The sequence below is a fragment of the Sus scrofa genome, chromosome 18 (genome assembly GCF_054392235.1).
Source record: "Sus scrofa isolate SSC_HxYL_T2T_F1_AM1 chromosome 18, Sscrofa_HxYL_maternal_Yorkshire_Landrace_v2.0, whole genome shotgun sequence".
NCBI lineage: Eukaryota > Metazoa > Chordata > Mammalia > Artiodactyla > Suidae > Sus > Sus scrofa.
The window spans coordinates 56,990,091-57,003,373 of NC_139400.1; the positions used below are offsets into that span (position 1 = coordinate 56,990,091).

Consider the following 13,283-nt stretch of genomic DNA (forward strand, 5'->3'; position numbering starts at 1 on the left):
CGGATCCTTAACCCCCTGAGCAAGGGCAGGGACCGAACCCGCAACCTCATGGTTCCTGGTCGGATCCGTTAACCACTGCGCCCCGACGGGAATCACGATAGTAGATATGAGCTGGCTAACAGGTGAAGGCATGTGGATGGGGGATGTACCTCTCCCGCCATCCGCACTTCCTTTTCCCGTGACCACAGGCATTTGCATTCAGATATAATATTATACAGCTGAAAGGGCTCTTCCAGTCCCACAGCCAAGAGGGCTCTTTGCTTCCTGTTGGTGGTTTTAATTTTCCTGTCCTCTCCTCTCTGGCTCCCCTGCTCTGGGGAAAAAACCACGCGTGAGTTAGCCCAGCCTCCATGCCACAGTGCCATCATTTCTCTGTTTCGCGATCTCACTAGAGCTAATTAGCTTATGGAAACACATGCCATGCTGAGTCAGGATAGGATACAAGTAATCTTCAGCTTAGATGTCTGGTAGTCCCTCTTTTTCCCTAAGCCCACTCTTCCTACTCAGGGTGTAAGAGCAGGTCTGTTTCAGGTCTTTCAGCCTAAGCTCTCAGGAGGATCGGTTGTAAAGATTGAGAAACTTAAAAACAAATTTGACCTTGAGCTGTAGGAGTCTCTGGAAGAAGAACTCCCCCCAAGAGACACCAACAACCAATATATAAGTTCCATCACCTATGTATCAATTTATAGGGGGAGTGAGATGCAGCTGAAGACGCAGGTCTGCTAATCAATGAGTGACTGTCCCTCAGGTAAGGGCTAGTCCTACTGGGAAAATCTGAGATGGAACAGAAGGCTACTTGGTGACAGGGCGGCAGAACGATCCATATCAGATGCCCCTAAGGCAATGATTGTCATCTGGGAGTAGCTTTGCCCCCCAGAGGTTTTGGGCAACGTCTGGCGACATTTTCAGATTTCACAGCTGGGTGGACGGCACTACTGGCATCTGGGGAGTGGAGCTCAAGGATGCTGCTGAACACCCTCCCCTGCACAGGACAGCCCCCGTCCCCCCCACCCCACAGCCAAGAGGTACCCTCCCCACCGTGTGAACAGTGCTGAGGCTGAGACCCTGCTTTAAGAGGCCGTTCTACCAGAGTCCTAAACCTCTTTTGTCATCTTTCTCTTCTCAGCCTATAGGTGCAACACAGAACTTCTCAGTACATCAAACTAAATGATTAACTTCCCTCTGGCGTCAATAAAGTGCTAGCTCTCAAATGTCCCAGGTGTTCCCCAGAACGAGAAGTGAACGCTTTGGGGCATATTTTTTCTTCCTCTGAGTGAGAAGCGACAGCATCATTTAAGAATATGTGTCTCCTTTTTGGCACAGTTTGCGTGAAAGAAGGAAAAAGGGAGCTGGGAGGAAAATCTCCACGATCTGATCAAGCCACAGGAAGATAAGAAGCTTACAGCCCAGACTGGATGAATGTATAGAAAAACCACCCACAGTCCATCATAAATTACTGCTATTAACTAGCTCATCCAAGCTTCAGGGGATAGAGAGAGAGATTCGTTTAAGGAGTTCTGCTACAGGCAAAACACACAAGCTTCTCCTGAAAGCTTCTGGGTCCGGGTGAGAAAGGGAGGGGCGGGGGTGGTGTCAGAGCCTGGGTAGTCTCGGCTGTAGCTGGGGGGGCAGCCTGTGAACTGAAAGAACAGGAAGCTCTTTGAGGTGGTGGGGGAGGGGGGAGTCAGGAGCTGGAGATGGCAGGGCCTTTGGATAGGATTATCACCGGTTTATCACCACCCTTCCCAAACCCAGGTCCATCCCCTGAAGTTCTGGGTCCTTCATGAGAGTAAAGCAAGTAGACCTCAGCTGATACACCCAACAAAGTGGCACCGGCTCCTGGCCCCATGCCCAGCTCTCTGGCTGGCAGAGCAACAGACCGAAGGAGATGCACAGAGAAATGAGGGTGGACCCTGGGCAGGAGATGCTGACATCAGGGCACCGCCTGGGCTCGGGGGCAGTAGACGGGCTCAGAGCTGGGAGGCCAGGGTGAGGCTGTGGGACCTGTCCCCTCCATCTCCATTTCTGTAACATGAGCCCGTTAGGTTAGACCGTAGAGTAGGTTCTCTCCAACTTTGAAAAGGCCTGGTTTTATCACTCGTGTCTCCTACCTATTACAAAGCAGCTAGGGCCTACACTAGCTACTCCTTTAACCTCAGCTCCCTTTCGCTGGCTTTGCTCCGTTCCCAAGTTAATAGTTAAATCTGGAAAGCATTTTTCTGTATCCAAAATTGCTTGGAAAAAAATAGCAATGTGGTTTTGAGGGAGCCAATTAGTCAGAGCCTTCCTTTGTCTTGGTTTGGGCTCCCCCAGCAGCCCATCCTGAGATGGGCTGGGAGCTGATCCAGGAGACACTGACAGGTCTGGGGACATGAGGCAGGAAGGGAAGGGAGCAAAGTGTGCGCGGCTGAGGCTGTTACTGTGCGGCAATTGGCGCTCCATCCCCGGGGCACCTCCAGAGGCAGGAGCTTCCTCCCCACGGAGTGGCGAGAAGCTGAGTTTATCCACCACCGCCTCCTCCAATGTGCTTGCTTCCGCCTCCCGGGCACTGACTCCTTCCATGCGGACTGGCAGTCCTTGGGCAGCGAGCAGAGAGTGCCCAAGGTAAACAGCCTTCAGGGAGCAGAGGTGAGTGGTGACAAGATCTGGACAAGCCACAGACAGCATTTGGTCCCGGACCTGCCTTGGACAGACTATCACAGGTTCATCACCACCCTCCCCAAACCCAGGTCCATCCTCTGAAGTTCTAGGTCCAAAAGGGAACCAAAAGGCAGGTCCCATCAGGTAAGGGGGGGCGTGGGGAATGAAGCTGGGGCCTGAGGCTAAAGGCAAAGGCAGGCAGACCATCTGGGGAGATGCAGGCAGCCCCCTGGGGTCCCAGAGACCTAGCCTCAGAACACGTACCCCCAAAGGACACGTCCACATCCTGGCCTGTAGACGGGCAGCTCAGAGAGAAGGAGAGCAGAGCACAGGTCCGGTCCTGAGCCGCTCCCTCCCCGCAGGGGGCTCCTCAGCAGGAATGAGGGCAGCAGCTTCTGTCTCCCACCTTCCCTGGGGTGGAGGGAGGGCTGCCCCCCAGCTTAGGAGAAATTCCTGATGGAAGTGTGCCAGCTGGAAGACAGGAAAAACAACAGGGTAAACAAGTTAGGGTCCCGCAGTTAGCCTTGGGGGGGAAGCTCGCAAAGCCCCAGAGGATTATGGAATGACACCCAAGGGCCCCAAGTGTTGTCCTATTTATTGAACAAGAAGTGCAAAATGCCTGCTAAATATGCTATTACTTTTCAAATACAAATTCCTTTTTTTTTTGTCTTTTAGGGCCACACTGGTGGCATATGGAGGTTCCCAGGCTAGGGGTCCAATCGGAGCTGTAGCCGCTGTCCTACACCAGAGCCACAGCAACGCAGGATCCGAGCCACATCTGCGACCTACACCACAGCTCACGGCAACACCGGATCGTTAACCCACTGAGCAAGGGCAGGGATCGAACCCGCGTCCTCATGGATGCTAGTCGGGTTCATTAACCACTGAGCCATGACAGGAACTCCCAAGTATAAATTCTTTAGAAAAATTTTTTATTGTTGTTGACTTATAATGTTCTGTCAATTTCTGCTGCAAGTACAAATTCTTTTAAACGTTTGACTGAGTTCATGGTAACCTTTTGTCATGATGTATTTTTGCCAATCGGTGGGTAATGTGTGTGTGTGTGGAGTTGTACAATTATTAGGACTTTTATTTTCATTTATTTTTGAAAGGTATGATGACTTTGAAAAGAAACAACAAGCATTGAACTTCACACCCACACCCTTTCATGTACCCCTTACAACCACTCTCTGAGGCAAGCAGCACCTTATCCATATTTTGCAGATGAGGAAACTAAGGCTCGGAGCCATTAAGCGATGAATTCAGTCACAGAAGCAGAAATCAGAGGGTCTGCTGAAAATATATTGCATTGCTCTGCAGTGCTCCCTGCCTTTCAGCATCGATTCATGTACAAAAACTACATTCACGTGTAAAAAGCATTTAAATGAATAAGAGAATCAAAATAAGCAGCATGTAAATATGCTAAATGTTTGCAAGATGGTCTCACCTGATGCTCTAGGGATAGAATGTTTTTTAATCCATAGACTGTCTGACTCTCTGAGGTCAAGACCTAGACTCTTGCCCCACGAGTCCCTCTCCCGTGGTAGGAGAACTCCCCAAGACCGGGGTGACTCCGAGCTGGGCCTTAATTCTCGGCTTCTGCATTTGTTGTAATTCTCTTCCACTCACCCTTAATGGACTGCTTTGCAGGAGACACATCCTGGAACAGCTGAAGCTTGACATCTACCCCCCACCCCCAACACACACACACCATCCCTGGCGACAGAGGGGTGGCCCCAACATCTGCTACATGACTCTGTGCCCCTGAGCCTTATGATGGATGATCCAGGGCCTGAAATGAGCTAGCCATGTTTTTCTTCCAGGAACATGAAGCTGGGACCTGAAAGGCACACAGCACGGGATCGGCGCCGTGGAGCCTGCTCCCAGCGGGGCTCTGGAGAGGAGGTCCTCTGACCTCTGAGGCTACTTGCGGACCCTGGAGCAGCCCTTTGAGAGCCTAGGTGGCTCATGTGCTCTGCTAGCTCTTTGATGAGCAGTATTATTCCATTCAATCTAACCAGAGCCCGTTTCAGTTGCTTACTATCCCAGGGCTCAAATGGTCCCTCTCACAAGAGTCAAAGCCTCATCAAGGATAAGACCGTTCATGGGATGGGACCCGGTCTCAGGGAACTTACACCCTATGGAAAAGAGATCAAAGAAATAACCATCGCATGAGGCCAAAGGACAAACTGGGATCACAGAGGCATAGTATACTGACTGCAGGGATTGAGGAAGGCTTTAGATAAAGGGGCATTTGAGCTGGGCCTTGAAGGATGGGTAGGAGTTTGACAGGAGCGATGAGAGGAGGGAGATCCTGGGCAGAGCAGACGCCATAAGCAAAGGCTTGGAGTGCAGACGGGGAGGGAGAAGTGGGATTTGGCTGCAGTGCAGGATGGGATAAAATCTGGACAAGGGTTTGGGACTAGCGAGAGTCTTTGTAGCCTAATAACAGTCTGCGAATAAAAACAGAGCTTGATATAACTGGTTTGTTTCTCATTCGAAGTATTTTTCCTGTACTTCTTCTTCTTTTTTTTTTTTTTTTTTTTTGCTATTTCTTGGGCCGCTCCCGCAGCATATGGAGGTTCCCAGGCTAGGGGTCGAATCGGAGCTGTAGCTGCTGGCCTACGCCAGAGCCACAGCAACGCGGGATCCGAGCCGCGTCTGCAACCTACACCACAGCTCAGGGCAATGCCGGATCGTTAACCCACTGAGCAAGGGCAGGGACCGAACCCGCAACCTCATGGTTCCTAGTCGGATTCGTTAACCACTGCGCCACGACGGGAACTCCCTTTCCTCTACTTCTTGACCCTCCTCCATTCGATCATCAGACATTCCACACGGTTCCCTCAGGGAACAGAAAGCAGAAAGCAAAGAAAACAACAGGCATTTCTCGGCTTCTGAGTTCCCAAACACCAGCTTTCAGGGAGGGACAGTGGTTAAGATACAAAATAGAAATGCTACCATAAAACACACCTAGAGAGAACCAGTCCAGTAAGTAGCACTTTTTCAAATCACATCAAACACTGGGGGCTTATTTTTAAAAAAGCAGCAGCAGCAGCTGCTGGATGTAGCCTGCTACTAATCCAGGCAGCTTCGTTCCAGGCCACTTGAAAAAGTCATTGACTTTGAATCCCAAATGGAGTCTGCTTATCAGCCACCAACGTGGAGCAGCTCAGCCCGCAAGGACTCGAAGGGTTTCCAGGAAACACATTCCTGAGCATTAAAAGTAGACCTGACTGTTGTGCAGCCTTCAGGAAAACTCCACTTCTCCGCACTCCTTGTGCTCAAAATGTCCTCACTTTCTTTAATCCTCAAGCCCTGCAACTCCAGTGACCCCCTCGGACTCCCACCTTCAACCACGCTTCACTCTTGACCCAGCCTGGGGATGTCACAGGGACTTTTCCTCAAGGACAAGCCCAGCCCTCCACACCCGAGCCATGCCCACTTCTGCTGGTTATCCTCCGTTTTCAGAGAATCCTATAGAAACTCCATCTGTCACTGCCCCTACCCTGTGTCCTAGAAGGGGATCCCCATGGGGTGTCACCAAGGGACCCTGGCTTTCGGGCTGTCGGATTGGTTTGCCAGGTAGGAGAGGCCCGGAGAAGACCAGAGTGTGGGAAGAGAATGAGGGCAGCATGTTTGGTCACCCATCTTACCTCATGTCTTGCCCCAGACCTGGCACTTGCTGTCTCGCCCCACAGCAGCTGCTCTGACCTGCTGGTCCTTCTAGGACACCCAGCTCTCTGCAGGCTCCAGCAACGCATCCCTTCCCCTCCGCCCTTGAGGCTTGGAGTGGTAATGGCAGACCCCACTAGTCCTCTTGAGTTCAACCCTTTGCATGCACCATGTCTCTTGCTGGAACCCTAATGGTTACAGATTTCCTACAGCTTGAGTTTTTCTCCTTACTGGAGGGGACTTTGCAATGGGGAAAACTCCAAACTAGACTGTGTGAGTCTAGTTGTTAGGCAATACCCCCAGCAGCCTCTCGATTACAGGAGAGACTCTGGCTGGGCGGGGATGGAGGTGATTATGGAGACTGCTGAGAGAAGCAGGAAGATCTGGTTTCATGGGTAGAGCCTTTGACTGGGAAGCAGGCACCCACATTATAGCCCTGAAATTCACCACATGAACTTGGACTGATTCTTAGAACTTAATGCTTAAGATTAGGATCAAGTTTCAAATACATCTGTGTCTCGGTGTTCTCTGGATCTATCTTCATGGGGGTGCCTATCCCCTGGTATAACTATGACTTGGTTTTATCTGTCTCTCCCATTGGACCGTGAAAGAAAAAGCCAAATTGTACTCATCTCTGCAATCAGCGTCTTGCAAAGTGCCTGAATCCAAGTAGCTGTTCAATACATTTTTTCTGACTGAATGGGAAGGTGATGCCTCTGCTTAAACTGCCTTTGACAGTTGGGCTGCCAGGGTTCACATCCTTGACTCCACCACTCATAAGCACTGTGTAGCCTGGGTCACGTTGCTTAACCTCTCTGTGCCTTAGTATCTCAAATGGAAACTGAGGATAATAGTAGCACCTATTTAATGGACTGTTTTATGAATTGAATAACATAAGAGCAAAGCAGGAGTCCCGTTGTGGCTCAGCGGTAATGAACCTGACTAGTAACCACGAGGATGCGGGTTTGATCCCTGGCATCGCTCAGTGGGTTGAGGATCTGGTGTTGCCGTGAGCTATGGTGTAGGTCGCAGATAAGGCTTGGATCCTGAGTTGCTGTGGCTGTGGTGTAGGCTGGAAGCTACAGCCCTGATTCGACCCCTAGCCTGGGAAATTCCATATACTGCAGGTACAGCCCTAGAAAGACAAAAAAAAAGGCATAGCAGAGTCAGGTATACATTTATCCACCAAACATGCTCAGTTATTGGTGGTAGTGGTACATGGAGAAACCTTCTTCCATATAGCATATGACTAAAAAATTATTGTAAAACTGACCTTGTAAACTGAGATATGCTAGGCCAGCAATAAAATAATAATGTCACAATTGTAAAGGACTCTTCAAAGGATTTTAAAGGAATCAGGAAAATAGAGTCAAGGCAGCGGTTCTCAGTTGGAGGTGTTTTGTCTCCGGGAGACACGTGGCATTGTCTGGAGACGTTTTTGGCTGTCCTAACTGAGGGTGTTACTGTCATCCTCTGAATGAAGGCCAAGGGCACTGCTAAACACCCTTCAGTGCAAAGGACAGCCCCCCAGCCCCACCCCAGCAAAGGATCATCTGGCCGAAATGTCAATACTGCCAACTTAATAAATAAGGACTCGGGTTTGCACCTGAGACCCCACACCTCCAGGACCCTGGAATCCTTCTGTTACTCTGACTCTCTTATTTGGCAAAAGCCAAATGAGTACCTGGTACACTCCTGGAGGACATTGTACCTTCTCCCTGGATGCTCTCTTCCCCCCGCCCCCCCGGGGAGGCAGCTCTGGTACCAGGAATAGGCTACTTCCGTCAGGATCCTCTTGAGTAATGTGTTTTTAAATGTTTACAGAGCAACTGGGAAGAATTTAAAAATCAGAGAACATTTGAGAAAACATCCACTCGTGTTCACTTGTTCTTGGAACTCATGACGCGCATTCGAGCCACAAAGAACAGGGCTGGCTTTCCAGCTGTCAGTATAGACCAGGGACAGCAAGCACCCGCCTTGCCGTCCACTGCATTTGGCTTTATGCACCGTCCTTGCCAAGGCCAGGCTCTGTCACCATTACCTGTTAGATTCTGTGGCACGGGTCTTGCCCCCTAAAAGCTAGAGTCCAATACTTCATTTCCTTAAAATCATCTCATTAAAATGCATTCAATGCCCACTTCACTAATGGCATCATTTCAGAGGGTTTCTGTTTTCCATTTAATTGATCCTTATTAGTTTTCACATTTCTGGCAGGAATTCTCATAGCAATTACTCTGAAAGTCATCCACTGACTTGTTCGTCTTTTCATTTGTTGATTCATTCCCTCATCCCTGAGCTCCCTACTACAGCGAGTAGGACCTCCGGGTCATAGGGTATGTGTAAGACACAGGTTGGGCTAAGCTGAAGATTACAAAAACAAATACCGTAACTCCCAATCTAGTTAGCTGAGAAAGAACGATTTTAAAAACTTCTGTCTTGGAGGAGCTCCTGTCGTGGCGCAGTGGTTAACGAATCCAACTAGGAACCATGAGGTTTCGGGTTCGATCCCTGGCCTTGCTCAGTGGGTTAAGGATCCGGTGTTGCCGTGAGCTGTAGTGTAGGTTGCAGACGCGGCTCGGATCCTGAGTTGCTGTGGCTCTGGCGTAGGCTGTTGGCTACAGTTCTGATTCGACCCCTAGCCCCGGAACCTCCATATGCCGTGGGAGTGGCCCAAGAAATAGCAAAAAGACAAAAAAAATTAAAAATAAATAAAAATAAAAAATAAAAACTTCTGTCTATCCTATGACTTAGTAATTCCAATTTCCAAGAGCTATTTAGGGAAATGCTTGTATATGTGTGCAGAAAATACAGAAATAAGCGGTTTATTGTAGCACTGTTGGGCTAGAAAAAAGCTTGGAAACAACCCAAATGTCCATCAATACGATTCATGCTGAAGGAAGTGTGGTAGGTGGATACCACAGAATTCAATGCAGCAGTTAGGAGGGAGACTCTGTTTCTGCATGCATGCACGCAGGCAGCTCTCTGAAACATACCGTCTTGGAGGAAAAGTCGGCAGGAATACACACCAAACTCCGAGGTTACCTCCAGGCACGCGGGAGGGGAGGAGATGTGGCCTGGGATCGGTGCTCAGAGAAGACTGTAACCTTATTGCCAATAGTTTTATTTTTTAAAAGGATTAAAGATGTTGCTTAGGCAGGCTGCATGTAAACAAATAAAATAGCGCGAGCCATGGCAACTATACGGCAAAGCGTTAGTATGAAGAAGAGGGGCTCCACTCTGGTTGGTGCATCAAGAAAGACTTCAGGAGTTCCCGTCGTGGCGCAGTGGTTAACGAATCCGACTAGGAACCATGAGGTTGCGGGTTCGGTCCCTGCCCTCGCTCAGTGGGTTGACGATCCGGCGCTGCCGTGAGCTGTGGTGTAGGTTGCAGACGCGGCTCGGATCCCGTGTTGCTGTGGCTCTGGTGTAGGCCGGGGGCTACAGCTCCGATTGGACCCCTAGCCTGGGAACCTCCATATGCCGCGGGAGCGGCCCAAGAAATAGCAAAAAAAAGACCAAAAAAAAAAAAAAAAAAGAAGAAGAAAGGCTTCAGAGAAAAAGAGACATACGAACTGCAGCTTGATTTATTGACTTTTTTATTATTATTATTTTGTTTTGTTTTTTGTTTTTTAGGGCTGCACCTGTAGCATATGGATGTTCCCAGGCTAGGGGTCAAACTGGAGCTGCAGCAGCTGGCCTACACCACAGCCACAGTAACTCGGGATCTGAGTCCCATCTGCCACCTACACCGCAGCTCAGGGCCACACCAGGTCCTTAACCCACTGAGCGAGGCCAGGGATCGAACCCTGTATCCTCATGGATACTGGTTGGGTTCATAACCCACTGAGCCACCACAGGGCCTCCTGAACTGCAACTTGAAAGACCTCATAGGAGTCTGATGGGCTGAAGTGAGGTGAGGGAGCAGCAAAGACACCAAGACAACCTTGCCTTGGAGCCTTTCCCCCTGGCTGGCCCATTCAGGGGCGCTTAGGATTAGGGCGTGGATGGGGGGTGGGGGAATGCGACACGGAAGCGGGCAGGTGCCTCTGGGACTAAGATTGCACTGGAAAGTGAATGCTTTGGTCTATCTTGCTGTGGAGCTTTGGATTTTCTCATGTAAACAATGGAAAGCCTACAAATGAGGGGGACATGACCAGATGCTGAGTTTAGAAAAGTCAGTTGAGTAAGCGGTGGTTCTCTCCAGCGGCTGCTGAGGACAGATGTGCCCATGACCCAGCTCACCAAGGCGCCCCGTCAAACCCTCGCGTGCCCATCCTGGTTTTCCTTCTATTGCCCAGCACACATGGGCTCACAGTAATCATATTTTATAAAGATTTTCAAACGCAAAGTCAAGTCTCAATTCTATAGTAAAATATATACTCAATATCCAAACTTTATAATTTATTGAAATATACCATATCTAAGGAAGAGGGCACAAATCTTAAAGAGTAAGCCTGATGCATGTTTACAAAGCAAACAACCTAATTAGCCACAGTGGAAATTGAGATATAAAGCATCACTAGCCTGCCAGGAGTGCCTCTCATGACCTCTCTCCGAAATTACATTCCTAAAAGATAACTTGCTGACTTCCTCTGGGATTCATTTCTTTTTTTAGGGCTGCACCCAGGGCATGTGGAGGTTCCCAGGCTAGGGGTCGAATCCGAGCTGTAGCTACTGGCCTACACCACAGCCACAGCAACGCTAGGTCCTTAACCCACTGATCTGAGGCCAGAGTCTGTAACCACTTGGGGCCCTGCCTTCCTCATTATAGACAGCAAAGTGTACAAGTTACCTCCCCTTTTCTCTTTCCTATTATCACTTTTAAATAATCCCATCTTGGAGTTCCCCGCATGGCTCAGCGGAAATGAATCTAACATCCATGAGGACGCAGGTTCGATCCCTGACCTCACTCACTGGGTTAAGGATCTGGCGTTGCCGTGAGCTGTAGGTCACAGATGTGGCTCAGATCTGGTGTTGCTGTGGCTGTGGCGTAGGCCAGTGGCTACCGCTCTGATTGGACCCTAGCCTGGGAACCTCCATATGCCACGGGTGAGGCCTTAAAATAAATAAATAAATAAGTAAACCCATCTCAAGGCATCCTATGCTTCCATTTCCCCTCTCTCTCTTTTTCTTCTTTTTTTTTTTCTTTTTTCTGTTTTTTTGTTTTTGTTTTTGTTTTTGTTTTTGGCCATGCCCTTGGCATGTGGAAGTTCCTGGGCAGGGACTGAACCTACACCAACAGCAGCAACCCAAGCCATGGCAGTGACAATGCCGTATCCTTAACCAGCTGCATGACAAGAGAATTCCTTTATTTCCCTCTCATAACCTCCCTTTCCCCACAGTTTTCCTCTGCTTTTCTTTGATTGATGAGTTAGGGAGGAAAAGCTCTCAACTCTTAGAACAAACGATAAAAATCTGCCAGAGACACATGAAGGGAAGGAAACCGGACGCCTTGACAGATGCTGAGACAGAAGGAGGAGCAGCCCAGGGGAAGTCCTTCAACATGCCAAGGAGACCTTTTCTAGAATACGGAAGCCCCCCCTGCCTTGCCAGGTAAACCAGATTTTCCTCAAGCACAAGGAGTCAAGATAAATCAAGAATTCTTTGATCATATTCTATTTCAGTTATATTATAGCTTAATAAACCTTCACAGCTTGGTCTGTTTTATTACCATTTTACGCTCCCAGCAACAGCGCACTAGAGTTCCCTTTTCTCCACGTCACGATAGACCCCTGCGAGTACCTGCTACGCTAAACATACTGGTTATTGGATCTAACCTGAAACAACTGTTAACGCTTGCTGGCAAGGATTACCAGTTCATGCAAATGTGACATGGTTACTGTGAAATTATATTTTTTAAAAAAGAAGAAAGTTGTTCCCAGCCTACTGAGACACGCACATCAAACCGATCTCCAATTTGCCAATGAAATAAAAACATGGCACCATGGGGTTTGTTTCTTCAGGATTATGCAGAACCTTGCGTGTAGGGTTATAAAGTGAAATAGAATAAAGTTAAATGAAAATGACAGCCGTCTCCCATCCGCAGGTAAGTGCCTGCAGGCCAACGAAATGCACTGGAGCCTTCAAGCCCAGGGGAGCCAAGTCAGAGCATGAGTATTTCTCATCTTCATGCTGTGAGGTAAAATCCGCGATTGAATCTTGCCTGCATCTTCATCAGCAAAACATACCTACCCGTTGTTCTAGAGGTCCCTGTATGTCTGTGTTTTCCCAGGACCCGATATTGCCTTTCGCATTTCAGGTTTGTCCAAAACAGTGCCCTACTGAGCAAGACCCCTGTACGTTCTGCTCTATTTCCAGGAGTTTTTTCAAAGTAAAGCCCCATTTGTGTAGAGGAAGAGTTTCCTAGACGGAAAGCCATAGACAGGACTTACATTTATTTTTAATGTCGGGACGAATGGGTTCAGAGGTTCAGGGTCCCCTGCTCGGATGTTAGGCTACTCTGCGCTGTGCTCCTCCAAGCTGATCTGCAGACCCATGAATTGAAACATTAGAGGAAAAAGGATACATACGCCTATGTAATGAAACTGCCCATTTCACCTTCCTTCACTAAAGCAGCATCCCAGGATGTTAATCAGCTGGAGAGTTTCTTTGTGCCTGGTAGAGCTTGATACGTTGTACATTTAAAAAGCACTGCTCCCACCCTTCAACTGTCAGGAGGCTTTCTTTTTAATAGCAGACTTAGCACTTTGAAGAGTTAATTACAAATCTAAGGAATATGTCTGTTTGGTGCGCTTCTTGCCGTATTGGAGGCTAATGGCCCCTTCCTGCCATTAAATGATAAAAACTTCCTATTGGATTTTCTGGTTTGCCCTAGGCTTGGGGGAGAGGCTTTCCAGAGAGCAGTCACCAGATTGCTGCTTTGTTTTCAATAAGACATTAATTTCCTCGCTACTCTGCTTTATGAGGAAACTGTATTTGATTTCCCTGTCTGCCATTCTTCCCCGCCA

General features: G+C 48.8%; 1 long non-coding RNA gene across 3 annotated transcripts in view; it reads right to left on the reverse strand.

Annotated features, from left to right (window-relative positions):
* LOC146395072 (uncharacterized) overlaps positions 1 to 13,283 on the reverse strand; it is a 198,452-nt gene that overhangs the window by 5,158 nt on the left and 180,011 nt on the right. For all 3 annotated transcript variants that reach the window (XR_014834021.1, XR_014834019.1, XR_014834020.1), the window contains one exon: positions 2,905 to 3,111. This is a non-coding gene — a long non-coding RNA (uncharacterized LOC146395072). The remainder of the gene's footprint in view (positions 1 to 2,904; positions 3,112 to 13,283) is intronic.